The sequence below is a fragment of the Neoarius graeffei genome, chromosome 20 (genome assembly GCF_027579695.1).
Source record: "Neoarius graeffei isolate fNeoGra1 chromosome 20, fNeoGra1.pri, whole genome shotgun sequence".
In the NCBI taxonomy this organism is placed as follows: Eukaryota; Metazoa; Chordata; class Actinopteri; order Siluriformes; family Ariidae; genus Neoarius; species Neoarius graeffei.
In genome coordinates this window covers 26,534,822-26,554,682 of record NC_083588.1, presented here as the reverse complement: position 1 = coordinate 26,554,682, position 19,861 = coordinate 26,534,822, and the positions used below count along the sequence as shown (strand labels likewise).

The 19,861-nt window shown below is 41.4% G+C and overlaps 1 pseudogene; it reads left to right on the top strand.

The window, feature by feature from the left end:
* Window positions 1-6,210: 6,210 nt before the first annotated feature.
* Window positions 6,211-14,999, top strand: LOC132869031 (uncharacterized protein K02A2.6-like; annotated as a pseudogene).
* The last annotated feature ends 4,862 nt before the right edge of the window (window positions 15,000-19,861 follow it).

Genomic DNA, 19,861 nt, shown 5'->3' with positions numbered 1-19,861 from the left:
GTTATTGTGTATATGACAAATAAACATCTTGAATCTTTCCAATGCTGAGTAACTATCTGAGATAGTTTTGAGAAGACTGTTTTGTTTATTGCATTTTCTTTAACCCATTCCAGAGCCAATAATATTGCCACCAATTCTGTTCTATACACTGTCACATTGCTGGTCACTCTTTTCTTAATATTTACTCCTTTCTTTGGAATATACACTGCTGATCCAGCACACCGTTTTTTGGGGGTCTTTAGAACCATCTGTAAATATACACATATATTTAGAAAAATAAAAATCCAAATAATTTTGTACAATTTCCCTCACTGATATATCCTTTGATTTTTTTCTTATTTCCTGATGAATATTTAAATCTACTACTGGTAATGGGAATAACCATGGTGGGACTGGTGATAATGGGACTGTTGGGCAGTACTGTAAACAGCATCAGCATGTAAACCAATACTCTCTGCTTTAGCATCACTTATCCATCCAAAACTTAGAAAATTAGATTCATAGTGTTCCCAACAATCTTTTGTAATACTTTTGGCAAGATGATTGCCATAATGCCCCTGAAGATTTACCCAATATGTCATCATCAATTGTAGCCTTCTGATCCTTAATGGCATTTCCCCCATTTCCACCTGCATTGAAGACACTGGGGATGTTTTAAAAGACCCACTGCAAATTCTTAAAGCCTGAGCTTGTAGTACATCTAATGTTTTAATGTTTGATTCTGCTGCAGACATATAAGCTAAACATCCATAATCAAACACAGACCTCATAAGAGCCCAATATATGTTTTAAGGACGCTCTGCTTGCTCCCCAAGTTTGTCCTGTCAAACACCGGAGAATATTGAGAATCTTTTTACATTTATTTTTGACCTTATCTAAGTGAATCTTGCATGTTAGTTTTCATCAAACCAAACTCCTAAAAATCTTACTACCGTGACTTGCTCAAGAGGGTGACCATATAATTTTATAGAAATAGGTGAGATTTTATGCCTTCTTGTAAAACATATTACTTGTGTTTTGGAAACTGATAATCTAAATCCCCAGTTATTTGCCCATTTTTCTACTTCATTTATTGTGGTTTGCATTTTTGTTTTGACATAAGATAAATTGCGGCCTCTAATCCATAAGGCTCCATCATCTGCATATAGAGATTTACCTATATCTTGTTCAACTGTATAGAAAATATCATTAATCATGATGTTAAATAATAGCAGGCTACACACATTACCTTGTGGAGTTCCATTTTCTATTGTGTATACTTTGGAATATTCCACACCTACCCTTACCTGTATCCTTCTTCCAGTTAAAAAAGCCAGAATCCAATTACATGCCCTGCCACCTATTCCCAATTTATCTAATTTAATTAATAAACTCTTTCCAGGGCGGCACGGTGGTGTAGTGGTTAGCGCTGTCGCCTCACAGCAAGAAGGTCCTGGGTTCGAGCCCCGGGGCCGGCGAGGGCCTTTCTGTGTGGAGTTTGCATGTTCTCCCCGTGTCCACGTGGGTTTCCTCCGGGTGCTCCGGTTTCCCCCACAGTCCAAAGACATGCAGGTTAGGTTAACTGGTGACTCTAAATTGACCGTAGGTGTGAATGTGAGTGTGAATGGTTGTCTGTGTCTATGTGTCAGCCCTGTGATGACCTGGCGACTTGTCCAGGGTGTACCCCGCCTTTCGCCCGTAGTCAGCTGGGATAGGCTCCAGCTTGCCTGCGACCCTGTAGAAGGATAAAGCGGCTAGAGATAATGAGATGAGATGAATGAGAAACTCTTTCCAAAGCATATCATAGGCTTTCTCTATATCAAAAAATACTACTACTACTACTTCCCTATTAGTCTGTGCTTTTCTGATATCTGACTCTAAACATAATATTGAATCCATTGTATTACAGCCCTTACAGAATCCACTCTGATGTGGAGAAAAAAGACCATTGATTTCGAGAAAGTTTAATCTTACTGTGATTATTCGTTCCATGGTTTTGCATAATTGTGAAATTAATGCAATTGGTCTATAACTAGCAGGGTCCGATGGATCTTTCCCTGGTTTTAGTATATGCTATTATTTAACATCATTGCATGTTTCCATGCTGTTGGAAGTTGACCAGCATCCCAGATCTTGTTAAATAGATTTAGTACTTTTTCCAGTGAATTATCCGACATATTAGCTAACATTTTATAACATATATCTATCCCTGGGGTAGACTGTTTAGCGGAATTAATTGCTTTTTTTCATTTCAAGCATATTAATAGGTAAATCCAATGTATTTCCTGAACTCTCCTTTTTTAAAACTGTAGGATGACTTTCTAAAACTTTACTTCTGTTTTTCTCAGCTTCCTTGGTGAGATTTACTGAGCTGTGTACTTTCCTGAATGTCTGGGCCAAGAGTTTAGCCTTTTCTGAATTATTTATTGCCACTTTATCTCCATTGATTAATACTGGTAACTCATATTTCCCGTGAATCCCTTCCATTCTTCTTATCATACTCCATACTTCCGATAGTTGCACAGTCCTTCCGATACTATTGCAGCATTCTCTCCAAAAGGTTAGTTTTTGTTTCCTGATAACTGCCTGTTGATCTTTTATAATCTATCAGTGAATCTTGAGAATGGGATTTTTTGAGAAGTTTAAACACTTTATTCCTTCCTTTTACCACTTTACTACGTTCGTTATTCCACCATGGTACATTCTTATTGCTTCTAATTTCTGTACTTTTAGGTATTGTTTCCTCAGCAGAACTTATTTAATTTACTAATGTATTGTTATATTCATTTATATCCATTTCTTGAGCTTTTTCCAGTTTGAAGCATCTTATTGTACTGATCTTTTGAAAACCTTCCCAATTTACATTTTCCATTTGGGAATTCTTCTCACACTTTCACAGCACATCTCTGCTCCAACTTTAATTATCACTCGATAATGATTACTTCCTATTGTTGATTGTTTAGCCACCCTCCATGTACTCTTAGCTGCTATTCTATTTGATACAAATGTTAGGTCAGGCACTGATTCTGTATTATTTGAACTATTATATCGTGTACCTCCCCCATTATTAGTACACACGAAATTGTGATTATCTATAAACTCTTCTATAACAGAGCCATTGGTATCTGTGTTGTTACTTCCCCACAGTGAGTTATGTAAATTAAAATCCCCACACCATATTACATCATTTTGTAGTGGTCCCATAATACTTTCTAACATACTCTCATTTAATTTTTCACATGGGTTATAATAAATAATTACATTTATAGAACCTCTATTTGTCCATATTTGATTGATTCATGATTATTATTTACATGTATTATTTTATAACTTGTTCCATTTTGTATAAATGTAGCAACTCCTTTACCATTCTCTCTATCCCTCCTAACTGCACTATATCCTTTTATTATATAATCTAATTCTGATTTCAACCATGTCTATTGTACACAAATTATGTTGGGTTTCTCTCTAAGTTTATCAATATATTTCTTGAATTCTTGACCATTAGCTGTCCAGCTTCTAGCATTCCATTGCAGTATTATCATCTTTAATATGAGCTGGATCCTGTCTGGGATGATTGTGCATCTTCGTTTAAGCAGTCTGTTTCCCATAACAGTCCCTTTACCCCTAAATATTTCTCAGCTGATTTTACTATTTTTATCCTTTCATTACGGCTCTGTGTCTGGGCTGAACAGTTTATAATATCTGCCATAAAAAGCACAAAGCCACTTTTCTTAACTATTAAGGCTTCCTTTCCCAACCAATCATATCCCTCACATTTTTCCGCTTCATTACTGACCTCGTTCTGATTGTACAACTCAGGGACCTTCTTCACAGCTTCTGAGTAGCTAATACCTTGAATGACTTTTTACTTTTTGTAGCTCTATTGCTCTTTTACTGAATTCACAGCCCCGATATGCTGCACTGTGCTCCCCTCCACAATTACAGCATTTTGGTTTGGTATGTTTGTCACACTCATTATATTCATGTTCGCCACCACGCTTGCTGCATCTCAGTTTACCTCTACACACAGCTGCTACATGCCCAAATCTCTGACACTTATAGCATCGAAGTGGAGGTGGAATGTATAGTTTGACTTCATAACACATATACCCTATTTAGACCTTTTCTGGCAATTTTTCTTCATCAAATGTTATCATGATGGAAAGACTGTCACAAATTTCACCATTTCGATTGGTCTTTAGCCGTTTATCCTCACTTATTTTAGCGTTTCTAATGTTTTCTTTTAATGCTTCCATTTTTACATTTACCGGGATTCCTGTAATGACTCCCCTGACTCGTTTCTCACCGCTCGCCATTGTACTTTGTACATTCTTTCCGTTGATTTTATTTATTCCCATCGTTTTCTCCTGTTGTTCTTTGTTTTTACAAAATACTAACAGTTGTCCACTTCTCAATATTTTTGCACTTTTTACCTCTCCAATTTCCTTGTTTTGTAATCTTGGATTGGATTCCAGTCTTTAAAAGACGTACCTTCTTGTATTAGTTTTATAAACATTTTATATTCTTCTTTTCCACTCCTTCCACTAAATTAAATCTAGAGTCAACAGAACCAGACTTTTTCTTTTTCCTTCGCACCAAATCCCACTCTTCGTAGCTCCTGCCATACTTCAGTTCTCCTCTCTCACTTCCATCCTCTCTATCCCTCCTAACTGCACTATATCCTTTTATTATATAATCTATTTCTGATTTCAACCATGTCTCTTGTACACAAATTATGTTGGGTTTCTCTCTAAGTTTAAGTCTAACTTCCCTCTCCTATCTCCTGTCCATTCACAGCCCAGCTGTTGCCAACTGCTTAGGCTCTGGAGACGTGCGTCGACGCATTCTTCCTCCTAACCTGCACCCTTCACCTAATCAGCCACAACCAGGCGCAACAATAATACTTCTGAGAGGATCCAAGATGGTGGAGTGAGAGGCAGCACCTTTGCAGGTTCTGCAAAAAATATCGTTTAGTCCCTGAATAGTGAGTTTTGCGCAACAACCTAAAACCTTCACTCGGGTATCTTTATCCACAGTACTGTAGTGTATTTGGGTTTGTGTTACGGTGCATGCGCACCATCTAGGGCTGTTGCCATAGTTACGATTTGTATATTGCTCAGTTTCTTCTGAGTCGAACAGTCATGTAACGTCATGTTGTTTAAGTCTCCAGTAAAGTTCATAAAAGCAATATCTGTCTCTGCGTCGGATCTTACACTGGCGACGAAGCGGATTCGGACTAAAGGTTTTTTTCGCATCACCTGGCTACGGACAGTTGGACACTTTCTTTCATTCAAGCCCAAGACGGTGTGTGAGTAGTGACTTCACTAAGTCTACAACATGACCACGCTAGGTTGGATAGAAGAGTTTAATGAAGGCTCTGGTCATTGTATTGACGAATACCTGGAGAGTTTGGAATGTTTTTTTCGTTGCTAATAAGATAGAGGGGGATGAAAAGAAACACGCTGTCCTGCTTAATGTGTGTGGTGCTGCAACTTATTCAACGTTGCGCTCCATGCTGGTCCCCACCTGCCCTGCTGAAAGTGCCTACAAAGACATTAAGGAAGCCTTACAACGCCACTATGGCCCCGCACCCTCTGAAATAGTGCAGCGTTTTCAGTTTCACAATTGCAAACAGAAGCCGGGCCAGAGCATTGCCAATTACATAGCTGAACTGTGAAAACTTTCAGTCCATTGTGCGTTTGGAACACAACTAGAAGCAATGCTGCATGATAGGATTGTCTGTGGGGTGCTAGATGAAGCACTCCAGCAGCGTCTGCTGGCGGAACCAAAGCTTACTTTTAAAGATGCAGAGGAAAGAGCCCTCGCTGCCGAGACAGCCACTTCAAATGCTCGCATTCTTAATCCAGAACGGACTGACACTGCACAAACAGCTGATGTTCATCAGACCTCAACGAAGGGGAAACAAACAGAGACCCAAAATCATCTGTGTTTCCGTTGTGGGGGGGTGCATGAACCTTGTACCTGCAAATTCAACTCAGCTGTATGTCATTACTGTAAGAAGAGAGGGCATATTGCTCGTGTTTGTCTAAAGAAAGCCAAGGATGGCTCTGAATCTTCGGGGCGGGTGCCCAATCAACACAGCATGCACACATTGTCACACAAAGAGAAGAGCAGGAATACGAAATCTACACAATAGGCAGGCAGGTGATTGCAGCAAAGAGGCTACCATATCAGACCACTGTGATATTAAACAACAAAGCACATGTGATGGAAGTGGATTCTGGAGCAGCATGCTCTTTGATCAGTGAAAACACCTACAACACCCTGTGGCCAGACCAACCTCCTTTAATACATAAAGACAATAGTGTGCTTAAGCAGTGGTCACAGGCAGAGCTGCGGGTTAGGGGGAAGATTTTTGCAAAAGTGCAATACCAGGGCCATGAGGTCACATTGCCCCTGTTTATTGTGCAAGGACAGGGGACAAGTCTTTTGGGCCGCGACTGGTTTGATGCCTTAGGCATATCCATGATGGGCGTGCATCAAGTACACATACAATCCGTAGAGTCAATCCTGAATGAATATGCAGAAGTGTTTCAAGAGTTGGGGGCCACACGCACACCTCCAATCTCCATTGACATTGATCCTACAGCTTCACCCAAGTTCTTCAAAGCCCGCCCCGTGCCATTTGCTCTTCGTCCCAAGTTAGATGAACTTGATAAGCTAGTAGCTCAAGGCATTTTTGAGCCAGTACGTACCTCGAGGTGGGCCACGCCCATTGTGCCAGTAGCAAAAAAAGATGGCAGCTTAAGGATTTGTGGCGACTACCGCTGCATAGTTAACACTGTCATAAAGCCTGATGTGTACCCTATTCCTACTGTGGCAGAACTGTTCTCCAGACTAGCAGGTGGGGTGATTTTCAGTAAACTGGACCTCAAACAAGCTTACCAGCAGCTTGTGTTGGATGATGCTGCAGCAGAACTCCTTACCATTATCACAAACCGTGGACTTTTCCGGGCCCGCCGTCTGCAGTTTGGGGTGTCAACGGCCATGTCGATATTCCAGTGCTTCATGGACACCCTTCTTGCTGGCATTCCAGGTGTTCAACCATATTTGGATGACATCCTCATTGCAGGAAAAACAATAGATGAACACAATGTGCGGCTCTCCGCTGTCTTGTTTACAGAAGCAGGTCTGCGGCTGCAGAAAGAAAAGAGCATTTTTGCAGCAAGCCAGGTTGAGTTCCTGGGTTTTCGGGTGGATAAGGATGGTGTACGGCCAACTAGTGAAAAAGTGGAGGCAATCCAGAAGGCGCCGTCACCCAAGAACAAAACAGAGATGCAATCCTTTCTTGGCCTCCTAAATTTTTACAGCTGTTTTCTGCCCAACAAAGCTACAATGTTGGAACCTCTGCATCGTCTGCTGGACCAGTCCTCCACGTGGCACTGGAATGATGAACATGAAAAGGCTTACACTGTTGCAAAGCAGCTACTACAAGCTGATGGTGTGCTGACCCACTATGATGAAAGCAAACCCCTTGCCGTTGCATGTGATGCTTCATCCTATGGCTTGGGGGTGCTTATCTTCCATATTGAGCCAGACGGACGAGAGGCCCCCATCTGTTTTGCGTCCAGAACGCTGTCTTCGACGGAGAGGAATTATGCACAAATTGATAAAGAGGCGCTGGCCGTCATTTTTGCCGTCAGGAAATTTCACCAGTACCTCGCTGGTCGCCATTTTGTGGTTTTTACTGACCACAAGCCTCTCTTAGGCCTGCTGAAACACTCTAAGCCCATGCCCTCTGTACTGTCTCCTCATGCTGTGCTGGAGTGTGATTCTTGGAGCCTATGATTATGAGCTCTGCTACCGACCAGGTAAACAGCTAGCAAATGCTGATGCTTTGAGCCGTCTGCCCCTACCCTCTACAGCGGCTTTGACCCCACCACCCCTGGAGGTACTTTTATTGGAAATGGTACCGGATGCCCCATTACATGCAAGCAGAATTGCTGCCCTCACTCTGAAAGATCCGATTCTGTCTCGTGTTTTACACTGGGTCCTGCATGGCTGGCCAGCAGAGGTGCCTGATGCCCGTTTCAAGCCATTCCTCAACCGCCGTCATGAGCTGTCGGCACATAAGGACTGCCTCTTATGGGGAAGTCAGGTGGTTGTTCCCAATCTGGCAAGGGAGGGAGTATTAGCCATGCTACATGATGCACACCCAGGTATTGTGCGCATGAAAGGGCTGGGTAGTATCGTCTTCATTTTTATTATACTGTCGTTTTCATTTTTGTACTTTTCACTTTCGCTTTCCTTTTTCCGGTTTTTTTTTTCCCGGTTTTTTCTCTTTCTTTTTTCGGAAGAATGCCGAGACCGGAAGCTTTCTTTTTCTCTCCTCCTGTGTAAAGTCCACAAGCGGAGGCCATCTGATCTGCTTTAATATCAACAGATCTTCATTTAAGGTACGTGAATCTTTTCATCATGGCACACCTTCAGCCTGTTCAGTGTGCTGAGTGCAGGATGTTTAGTCATTCTTCCTCCGTCACTAGCGATAGCTCTATTAGCTTTACTTGTGATAAGTGCAGATTAGTTAGCTCTCTGACGGAGAAGATTTCAGTGCTAGAAGCGCGTGTCCGGGCTTTAGAGCAGGTTAGTGAGCGTGAGAACAGTGTAGTTTCTGTTAGGGAAAGTCTGGACGCCCTAGGTGGAGTTAGCAATCCCCCAACTCCGGCATTAGAGCCCTTACAGCGGGGCGAATGGGTGACGGCTCGGCGGCATAAGCGTAGAGCCAAAGCTACCGCAGAGGCTCGCCCACGGGAGCACCACTCCTCTCCGCGTCACGTGTCGAACAGGTTTGCTCTCCTTAGTGATGCACCCACTGAGAAACCTGAAAGAGCTCTGGTTATAGGGGACTCTATCATACGGCACGTGAAATTAGCTCAGCCTTTAGGGGCACCAGCAGCTTTAGTCAGGTGTATACCGGGAGCCAGGGCGCCGGACATAGCAGGTAATCTTAGGGTCCTAGGCAAGCACAGGTTCTCAAAGATAGTTATCCATGCAGGAGCTAATGATATATGCCTTCGTCAGTCTGAGGTTACTAAGAGTAACTTTGTAGAGGTGTTTAAATTAGCGAAGGCGATGTCCGATGCTGTAGTATGCTCTGGCCCCATCCCAATGCGGCGTGGCGATGTAGCTTACAGCAGGTTATGGTCACTGAACTGCTGGCTGTCCAGGTGGTGCTCTGAAAACAGTGTGGGCTTTATAGATAATTGGGCTAATTTTGAGGGCACTGCTGGCCTGTTAGGGCGGGACGGTATCCATCCCACTCGGGAAGGTGCTGCTCTCATTTCCTGCAGCATAGGTCATAGTCTCAGAACAGGCCTAGTTAATTTCTGACAATCCAGAGCCAAGGCCAGGGAGCAGACGAACAGGCTAAACCAACTGTCTGCTAGCTGCACAGAGTCGTCACTCAGGGCCCACTACATCGAGACTGTGTCTGTTCCCCGAGCTCAACAAAAAGGTAGAAATTTTCAGAGAGTTTGTTCCAGTAACCTAATCAATATAAAATTAGATCAGACTGACTGTACAGCTGCTGCCAGCACCTTTGATCTAAAGGTGGGGCTATTAAATATTAGATCTCTTACATCTAAAGCGCTAATGGTTAATGAACTCATTACTGATCAGGAGTTTAATGTACTGTGTTTAACAGAAACATGGATTAAGCCAAATGAATATATAGCATTAAATGAAGCGAGTCCTCCTGGATACAGTTATATACACCAGCCTCGTCTAACTGGCAGAAGAGGAGGCGTCGCGGTTATTTATAATGATTATCTAGGTGTAACACACAAACCTGGTTATAAATTTAATACATTTGAAGTTCTTCATACTCATATAATGTATGTAGCCTCGAAAAATAAGTCTACCCAGTTAATTCCATTGCTTATTATTTACAGGCCCCCGGGGCCATATTCTGAGTTTCTTTCTGAATTTGCAGATTTTATCTCAGATCTGGTTATTTCCTTAGACAAAGCTTTAGTTGTCGGAGATTTTAATATTCACTTTGATAACCCAGAAGACCCTTTAAAAACAGCGTTTGTGTCCATCTTGGATTCAGTCGGGATTAAGCAGAATGTCATAGGACCGACCCATAATGGTGGTCACACCCTTGATCTAATACTAACATTCAGATTAAACGTAGACAATATAGTCATACTTCCACAGTCTGAAGTTATCTCAGATCATTGTCTCATCTCATTCAAAATATGTCTGAGTAATAATATATGCACCTCACCACGCTACTGTATTAAACGTACTTTCACGTCAACTACTGCACAGAGCTTTATAAATGATCTCCCAGAGATGTCAACTTTGATTGGGTCACTGTCAGCCCCTGCAGAACTTGATCAGGCAACTGAATGCTTAGAGTCAACATTCCGCCATACTTTAGATAATGTAGCTCCTCTAAAAAGGAAAATGGTCAGAGACAAAAAATTAGCACCCTGGTATAATGATGACACTCTCACTTTAAAACAGACCACTCGAAAATTGGAACGTAAATGGCGTCAAACAAAATTGGTAGTGTTCAAATTGGCGTGGAAGGAGAGCTTCCTGAAGTATAGAAAAGCTCTTAGTGCTGCGAGATCAACATATCTCTCCTCCGTAATAGAAGATAACAAAAATAATCCTAGATTCCTATTTAATACTGTAGCAAAATTAACCAGGAATAAGTCCACTATAGACAGATGCACACCTGCAGTATGTAGTAGCAATGACTTCATGAATTTTTTTAATGACAAAATTGAGAATATCCGACAAAAAATTCAAACTACTAATTTAAGGTTAGACAATGAAAGTGACCTTGTAGTTAACAATATAACTGTATCAGATCATCAGTTAGAATGTTTTACTCCCCTAAAAGAAACTGAATTACTTTCATTAATCTCTACATCAAAAGCCTCAACTTGCGTACTAGATCCCTTACCAACACATCTATTCAAACAGATAATGCCTGGAGTAATTGAACCGCTTCTAAAAATAATAAATTCTTCTCTTATGATTGGCTATGTACCCAAATCCTTTAAACTAGCAGTTATCAAACCCCTGATTAAAAAACCTGACCTTGATCCCTGTCAGCTGTCCAATTATCGGCCAATATCAAACCTCCTCTTTATCTCCAAGATCCTTGAAAAAGCTGTGGCACAGCAGTTATGCTCATATTTACATAGGAATAACATCCATGAAATGTATCAGTCAGGATTTAGACCTCATCATAGCACAGAGACAGCACTGGTTAAAGTAGTAAACGACCTACTGTTGGCGTCTGATCAGGGCTGTGTCTCACTACTTGTGTTGCTTGACCTTAGTGCAGCATTTGATACCATTGATCATTCCATTCTTCTGGATAGACTAGAAAATGTTGTGGGAGTTAAGGGAATGGCCCTCTCCTGGCTCAGGTCTTATCTAACTGATCGTTATCAGTATGTTGATATAAATGGTGATATTTCTAGACGTACCGAGGTAAAGTTTGGTGTTCCACAAGGTTCTGTCTTGGGTCCACTGCTTTTTTCTCTATATATGTTACCTCTGGGCGATATTATTCGTAAACATTGTATTAGTTTCCACTGTTATGCTGATGACACACAGTTGTATGTCTCTGCAAAACCTGATGAGAGACACCAGCTTAATAAAATTGAGGAATGTGTTAAGGATATTAGACACTGGATGCTTATAAATTTCCTTCTGCTTAACTCTGACAAGACTGAAGTACTTGTGCTAGGACCACATACAGCTAGAAGTAAGTTTTCTGATTACATAGTAACTCTGGATGGCCTTTCTGTTTCTTCACGTGCAGCAGTAAAAGACCTCGGAGTGATTATTGACCCCAGTCTTTCATTCGAAACTCACATTGATAACATCACCCGGATAGCTTTCTTTCATCTCAGAAATATTGCAAAGATAAGAAATTTAATGTCATTGCATGATGCAGAAAAACTAGTCCATGCTTTCGTTACCTCCAGGTTGGATTATTGTAATGCCTTACTGTCTGGATGTTCCAATAAGTGCATAAACAAGCTCCATTTAGTTCAAAATGCCGCAGCAAGAGTCCTTACTAGAACTAGAAAATATGACCACATCACGCCTGTCTTATCCACACTGCATTGGCTCCCAATCAAATTTCGTATTGATTATAAAATACTACTATTGACCTTTAAAGCACTAAATGGTCTCGCACCACAGTACCTGAGTGAACTTCTGCTCCTCTATGACCCGCCACGCCTACTTAGATCAAAAGGTGCAGGCTATCTGCTGGTACCTCGTATAGTGAAGGCTACATCAGGGGGCAGAGCCTTTTCTTACAAAGCCCCACAGTTATGGAACAGCCTTCCAAGTAATGTTCGGGAATCAGACACAGTCTCAGCATTTAAGTCTAGGCTGAAAACATATCTGTTTAGTCAAGCCTTTTGTTAATGGTGTTTATGAGGTAAAGGAGTAGATCTGGGGGGTCCTCAGACATAGAGTGTTTTGGTAAACTGGGATGTATGGATGCTGTCAGTCCCCACTCACTTGCTCACTCGAGTTTGTTGACGGTGCAGTGGCTGGCTGCTTTATGTCCCGGGGCTCCCTCATGCCTGTGTTACCTTCTGGCTCTCTCCTTTTAGTTATGCTGTCATAGTTAGTTGCTGGAGTCCCTGCTTGTACTCGGTGCAATATGTATACTGTTCCTACTTATTCAGGTGACATTGGGCATACCTAACCACCTGTGTTTTCTTTCTCTCCCCCCCCACTCCAAATCTGTCCCTCTGAGTTACATGGAGTCAACAGGAAATCTTTTGGTGGAGACGGTGGAGACCTCGACTGGCTATCGTAGCCTGCAGGGAATCGGCCGTCAGACATTCTGTCGCATGTCCCAGACCCGGTGAAATGTAACTGAATTTGTCTTGGCCAGGCCTAAGGGTCCCATCTGCATCTCATCATTGCTGAGGAGTGTGCTCCCATCACCCAATCAAGCATCCAGCCAGAGCAGGTCATGATGTATTTTTTTACCATATTAACATGCCATTGTGTGTCATGCCTGATGTAAAGACTCTTGTCTCTGCGAGCCTACCACACAGATTTAATACTTGTCATTTTTAGGGCATACCTAACAACATGTTTTCTTTCTCTCTCTCTCTCTCTCCCCCCCCCATCTGTCCCTCTGAGTTACATGTTGATCCTGGGATTGAGATGCTGGCCTCTTCTGCCCCTCGGACCTACTTGATCCATCCTGGTGCCCTGTGTCTGGTCGGAGTTTTATCGCCCCACTCCTGTGAAGGACGGCCCCATGAGGACAGTTGAGGGTTATACCTGTTAAAACTGTTAATATTATAGTCAGGCTGTCTGTTGTTGCCCAAATGAGGATGGGTTCCCTTTTGAGTCTGGTTCCTCTCGAGGTTTCTTCCTCATGTCGTCTGAGGGAGTTTTTCCTTGCCACCGTCGCCACAGGCTTGCTCATTGGGGATAGATTAGGGATAAAATTAGCTCATGTTTTAAGTCGTTCAAATTCTGTAAAGCTGCTTTGCGACAATGTTTATTGTTAAAAGCGCTGTACAAATAAACTTGATTTGATTTGATTTGGGTAGGGCGGCACGGTGGTGTAGTGGTTAGCGCTGTCGCCTCACAGCAAGAAGGTCCTGGGTTCGAGCCCCGTGGCCGGCGAGGGCCTTTCTGTGCGGAGTTTGCATGTTCTCCCCGTGTCCGCGTGGGTTTCCTTCGGGTGCTCCGGTTTCCCCCACAGTCCAAAGACATGCAGGTTAGGTTAACTGGTGACTCTAAATTGACCGTAGGTGTGAATGTGAGTGTGAATGGTTGTCTGTGTCTATGTGTCAGCCCTGTGATGACCTGGCGACTTGTCCAGGGTGTACCCCGCCTTTCGCCCGTAGTCAGCTGGGATAGGCTCCAGCTTGCCTGCGACCCTGTAGAAGGATAAAGCGGCTAGAGATGATGAGATGAGATGAGATGATTTGGGTAGGAGTTATGTATGGTGGCCAGGTATGGATGCCGCCATTGAGCAAACTGTGAAATCCTGTGACATCTGCCAAAGGTCCCGCCATGCTCCGCCCACTGCACAGCTGCATCCATGGGAGTGGACAACAAAGAAATGGTCTCGACTGCACATAGACTTTGCTGGTCCATTCCAAGGAAAGACTTTCCTCATCGTTGTGGACTCCCACTCCAAGTGGTTGGAGGTAGCCATGTGTTCAATGTCATCCTCTGCTGTGAATAGCACACTGAGACTATTGTTTGCAACTCATGGTTTGCCAGATGTTATTGTCTCTGACAATGGGGCCTCCTTCACCTCTGAAGCATTCAAGGAGTTTGCCAGGCGCAATGGCATAAGGCATGTGACTACAGCGCCCTATCACCCCCGCTCCAATGGTCAAGCTGAACGCATGGTCCAGACAACCAAGGAGGCCTTGTCCAGAATCACAGCTGGGGACTGGCAGACATGTCTAGCTAGGTTCCTATTGTCACAACACACCACTCCTAATTCGTCAACTGGAAAAAGCCCTGCTGAGATGCTCATGAATAGGCGCCTTACCACAGCTCTCGATCGCCTTCATCCAGATTTTGAAAAGGACATGCATCACAAACAAGAGGTGGTTGCCGATAAGCAGAGAGGCAGTGCTAGGAGTTTTCAGCCTCAAGATAATGTGTACATGAGGAGCTACGTTGGGGCACGTAAATGGGTCACGGGGCTCATCGTGGATACCACAGGCCCTGTTTCATACAGAGTACAAACACCAGATGGGCAACTGCATCGGCGCCATGTGGATCAACTTCATGGTCGAGTGCCGGCATGTACTGACCCGGGTTCTGAAGAATCACCTGACCGCAGTGCCCAGGAGCCTATTGAACTGACCCAACCTGTCTCTCCACAACCACCAGACAGTGTGGAGCCAGGTGGTCCCTCTGTCCCCGTGGTGGTGCCTATGCCTACCACTCCCCAACTGCGCCCAGCAAGGGAGCGCAACCCACCACGGCGTTTTGAAGATTTTGTGGACTGGGGGAAAGGGGTGTAGTGTATTGGGGTTTGTGTTAGTGTATTTGGGTTTGTGTTACAGTGCATGCGCACCATCTAGGGCTGTTGCCATAGTTACGATTTGTATATTGCTCAGTTTCTTCTGAGTCAAACAGTCATGTAATGCATGTTGTTTAAGTCTCCAGTAAAGTTCATAAAAGCAATCTCTGTCTCTGCATCGGATCTTACAAGTACTTCCGCAAAACATCTAAACTTTCGAGAGGTTTTTTTTGACGCTGCCAAGAAGACGGCGTGCATGCTGATATGTCCGACTAGTACGACTACCATCTAATCGCTCTCCACGAGGCATGTGAGGACAGCAACACTGAAGATTTTGAGGTAGATGAAAAGCCCCCTAAAGAAACCAGAATTAACTTGACTCATACGCCAATTAAAAGTCCAAACCCAAAGAAAAGGAAGGGGAAAAACGACAAAAAGGAAGAGGGGAACATCAGCGCTGCCATTCTCCACGCAGTCCAGGCTCTGACTGGAAAAGTGGACGAACAGACTGAACTGCTGAAAAGCTTTGATAAACGCATAGAAGCTAATGCAACGGCTACAAGAGAGAACAAACAAGAAATTGCTCTGCTCCAGAAAAAAAGTTGATGAGCGCCACAAAGAAAATCACATGCTTAAAAATGCATATGAGGAACAGGCTCGGTACAAGAGGAGATGGAACCTGAGGCTGATTGGTCTACCTGAAAAGGATGGAGAAAACAAGAGAAATCGTCATCGGGATACTCATAAGAGTTGTGCCACTGTCTGTGGACCGGCTGCGAGACACCGTGGATACTGTCCACCATATGGGAAAGAAGAACACCGCTGCTACCTCAAACAACACGCCGAGGGCAATTATCATCCAGTTCGGGATGAGAACCGTCCGGGATGAAGTGTGGAAAAAATCGAAGGAAGCGCGAGTGTGCAGCAAGATGCATATTCGCTTCAGAGAGTTCTTCTCCAAAGAAGACTGGCAGGCTCGTTCCAAGCTGTGGCCACTGGTTCAGGAAGCCAGGAAGAAGGGGAAACGAGTGTTTCTGAAGGAAGGTTATGCTCTGATTGACAATCGCCGTGTGGACCCCGATTGAACAACTCTATAAGGTTTACCTTGCTACAATACGGGTACATTGACTTAGCCTGACGCTTATATTAATGTTCAGATATTTCGAGGGTTGTTGCAATAAATGTTAACGTTGAAATATGACAGGGACATATCAGTTACTCATTCCTGCGCATCATTTTCTTCACGCATACTTGATATTTAGTGAATGTTATCTTTTATTTCTTTAAATACTAGGGGATTAAAGAATAATGTGAAACATAAGGCAACATTTATTTTTTGTAAGAAGCAGAAGAACAATTTTATTTTCTTGCAAGAGACTCATTCAGTGGAGGCTGACACTAATTTCTGGAAACAACAATGGGGGGGACACTGTTTTCTTCAGTCATGGGACATCACATTCAGCTGGAGTAATGATCCTGTTCAACAGGTTTTCTGGGAATGTAATTAACCACACAAGTGACATCAATGGACATTGGCTAATGGTGGACATTGGCTAATGGTGGCGATTGAATTTAATGGTGAGAACTATATTCTGTTATGCGCATATGGTTATAACAAAAAGGCACAGAACAAACATTTTTATTCTTCCTTGAGTAGGCTGCTGGAAGGATGGAAAGTGACTTATATTACTGACAATGACATAGTGGGAGGAGATTTTAACTTGGTCCCTGACTTCTGGTTGGATCGTTTTCCTCCAAGGGGACATTGTCACTGTTATGAGGAAATTATAGGTGAATTTATCTCTAAGGGAAGTTTAATCGACTGTTGGAGAATGAGAAATACCAATACTAAACAGTATACTTGGTATTGTCCCGCTAACAATGGGCAATGCTCAAGATTAGATTATTGGTTAATTTCTGCTAACCTGCTAATGAGGTCTTTAAATGTGAAATATCAGCATCATCCTTGACTGACCACTGTGCAATTTCGATGTCCTTTCGGTTGGGTGGGTTTGAGCTTATCTCTAACCCTTTATGGAAATTTAATAGTAGTCTTCTAGAACACGAGGAGTTTTGTAATGAAACCAAAAATTTGGTTAAAAAAAATTAATGAATTAGAAATGTCACCTTTGAGTAAATGGGAGTGGTTTAAATTCAAAATTAAAGAAACTGCCATTAGCACAAGTAAATGCATTTCTAAAGTTAAAAAACAAAAACAACAAGACACTATTAATGAGATAAATAAACTATGTCACAAAACAGACTTATCATTAGAGGAACAAGTCAGATTAAATAATCTGCAAAACCAATTAAATAATCTATATCTGGAAAAAGCAAAAGGGGCATTTATTCGCTCAAGAGCTCGTTGGCTAGAAGAAGGTGAAAAAATACTTCCTATTTCTTTAGTCTGGAAAAACAAAGACAAACAAAAAAGAAAATTCACAAGCTACTTATTAACAATATTAGCATTGATAATCAAGACCAAGTCAATGAGGAAATAAGAACTTTTTATAGCAACTTGTATAAATCCAAATTTTCAAAGGATGACTGTTTTTCTCAAAAATTAGGGAATGTAGCAAAAATTGATGAGAACTTTATGCAACATATGGAGGAGGAGCTTAGAATTGAAGAATTGGATAAAGCAATCAGGCGGATGTCAAAAGGGAAGTCACCAGGACTTGATGGTCTGACTGTGGAGTTTTATGCCTGTTTTTGGAAAGATATCAGAGAAATGCTTTATAATGCCTTCTTGGAATGTATTTCAACTGGACTCCTGTCTCCTACTATGAAACAGGGTATCATCACCTTGATCCCAAAGCCCAATAAGGATAAACTGTTACTCAATAACTGGAGGCCGATAACCTTACTATGTAATGATTACAAATTGTTAGCACATGTGTACTCTAATAGATTAGATAGGGGTCTAACAAATTTAGTTGATGAGTGTCAATCAGCTTTTGTAAAAGGCAGGAACATACATAACCATACTTGGCTGATTTTTAGATTTGTTAGATTATAGAGATTATATTAAAACAGATAGTTATGTGTTGTTTCTAGATTTCTTTAAGGTGTTTGATACCATTGAACATCCTTTTTTTGTGGAAAACGCTACACTTCTTGGGTTTTGGGGTTAAGTTCTGTAATGTTGAGATGCTATACACTGACATCAGTAGCTCTGTCTCTCTGAACCCTGGAGTGACTCCTAGATTTAAGGTGCTATGTGGTATTCGACAGGGATGCCCTATTTCCCCGAAGCTTTTTATATTGGCAACACAACTATTAACATTGCTTATCAATAATTCCAATGATATACAAGGAATTACAATTTTCAATAAAGAGTTTAAAATAAGTCAGTTTGCGGATGATACATCTATTTTTTTTTTAAAGATAAATCAGTGGTGGATAAAACTCTCAATATGATCTCAGTCTTCTCCAAAGCATCCGGATTATCTCTTAATATTAAAAAATGTGAACTACTCCCTATCCACACAAGCTCTGACTCCTCTATTGCTTCAATTAGAGTTGAATCTGAAGTTAAATATTTAGGATTAACGATATCTAAAAATTTAATTAGATGAGAAGACACTAATATTTCTAAGCCTATATTAGATATGAAGAAATCACTCAGTCACTGGTTAACCAGAGACCTCACTATTTTTGGCAGAATCACTTTAGCTAAAGCAGAAGGTATTTCCAAACTGATTTATCCTTTCCACTCCCTGTATATTTCCTCAGAAAATATTAAGAAAGAAAAAATTTAAGAAAGCCAACACAGTTATTTTTTTAGTTTTTATGGAGGAATAAAACTCACTGTATTAGAAGGTCCCAACTCGTTAAGGAGTATGACAAGGGTGGTATTAAAGCTCCAGAATTTGAATCTATGATCGGCACCTTTAGAATAAACTGGATAAAATCTTGTCTGTCACAACCAAATTCAATGTGGTTTCACATCCCAAGGTCTTTGTTTAAGAAAATAGGAAGTTTAGATTTTATTTTGAAATGTGATTTTGATGTGAACAGGATCCCTATAAAGTTGTCTAATTTTCACAAACAAGTTCTTCATTTTTGGAAAATGATATTTACCCACAATTTTTCTCCTCATAGTTCAATTTTATGGAACAACAGAGTAATCACAATAAACAGCAAATCAGTCTTCAAAAGTAATTGGTTTGAGAGAGGCATTATATTTGTAACTGATTTAATGGATTGTAATGGTATCATTGTAAGTTACACAAACTTTATAGAAAAATATAACTTAAATTGTACTCAAAGAGAATATAACAAAATATGTAATGTGATTCCTTTACCTTTGACCCAGTTGATTCACAAGTGTTTAGTATACAATAATCCTTTAATAGTACTACAAAATCTATTGATTGGAGAATATAATCTGACTGATAAAAAATTTAATAATAAGTTCATAATAAGTTCATTAGTAATGTTTTGAAATCCAAAATCTTTCATGATCATTGCAGAGGGATAACTTGGCAGGGTTCTAATTTGGTAACTCCGGGCACTTTAAACAAAGCATATTCAAAATTTGTTAAATGGCCTATTTTGCCTAAAGTTAAAGAAACACATTTCAAAATCATCAATAAGATTTATCCTGTGGCAGAGCTTCTAAAAAAAAAAAAAAGATTTAATTTTGAGGTGGATCAGTGTTCCTTCTGCAATAATGATGATGAAACACTGGAGCATTTGTTTTATTTATGTCCTGTTTCTCATTGTTTTTGGTCAGATATAAAAAAAAAACTGGGTATCACTTAAGATTAATGATGCTCCATCCTTTGAATTATATCATATTATTTTCTACATGGACAATTTGCCCTCTTCTGTTTCGGAGGGGTAAATATTCACTGTGCA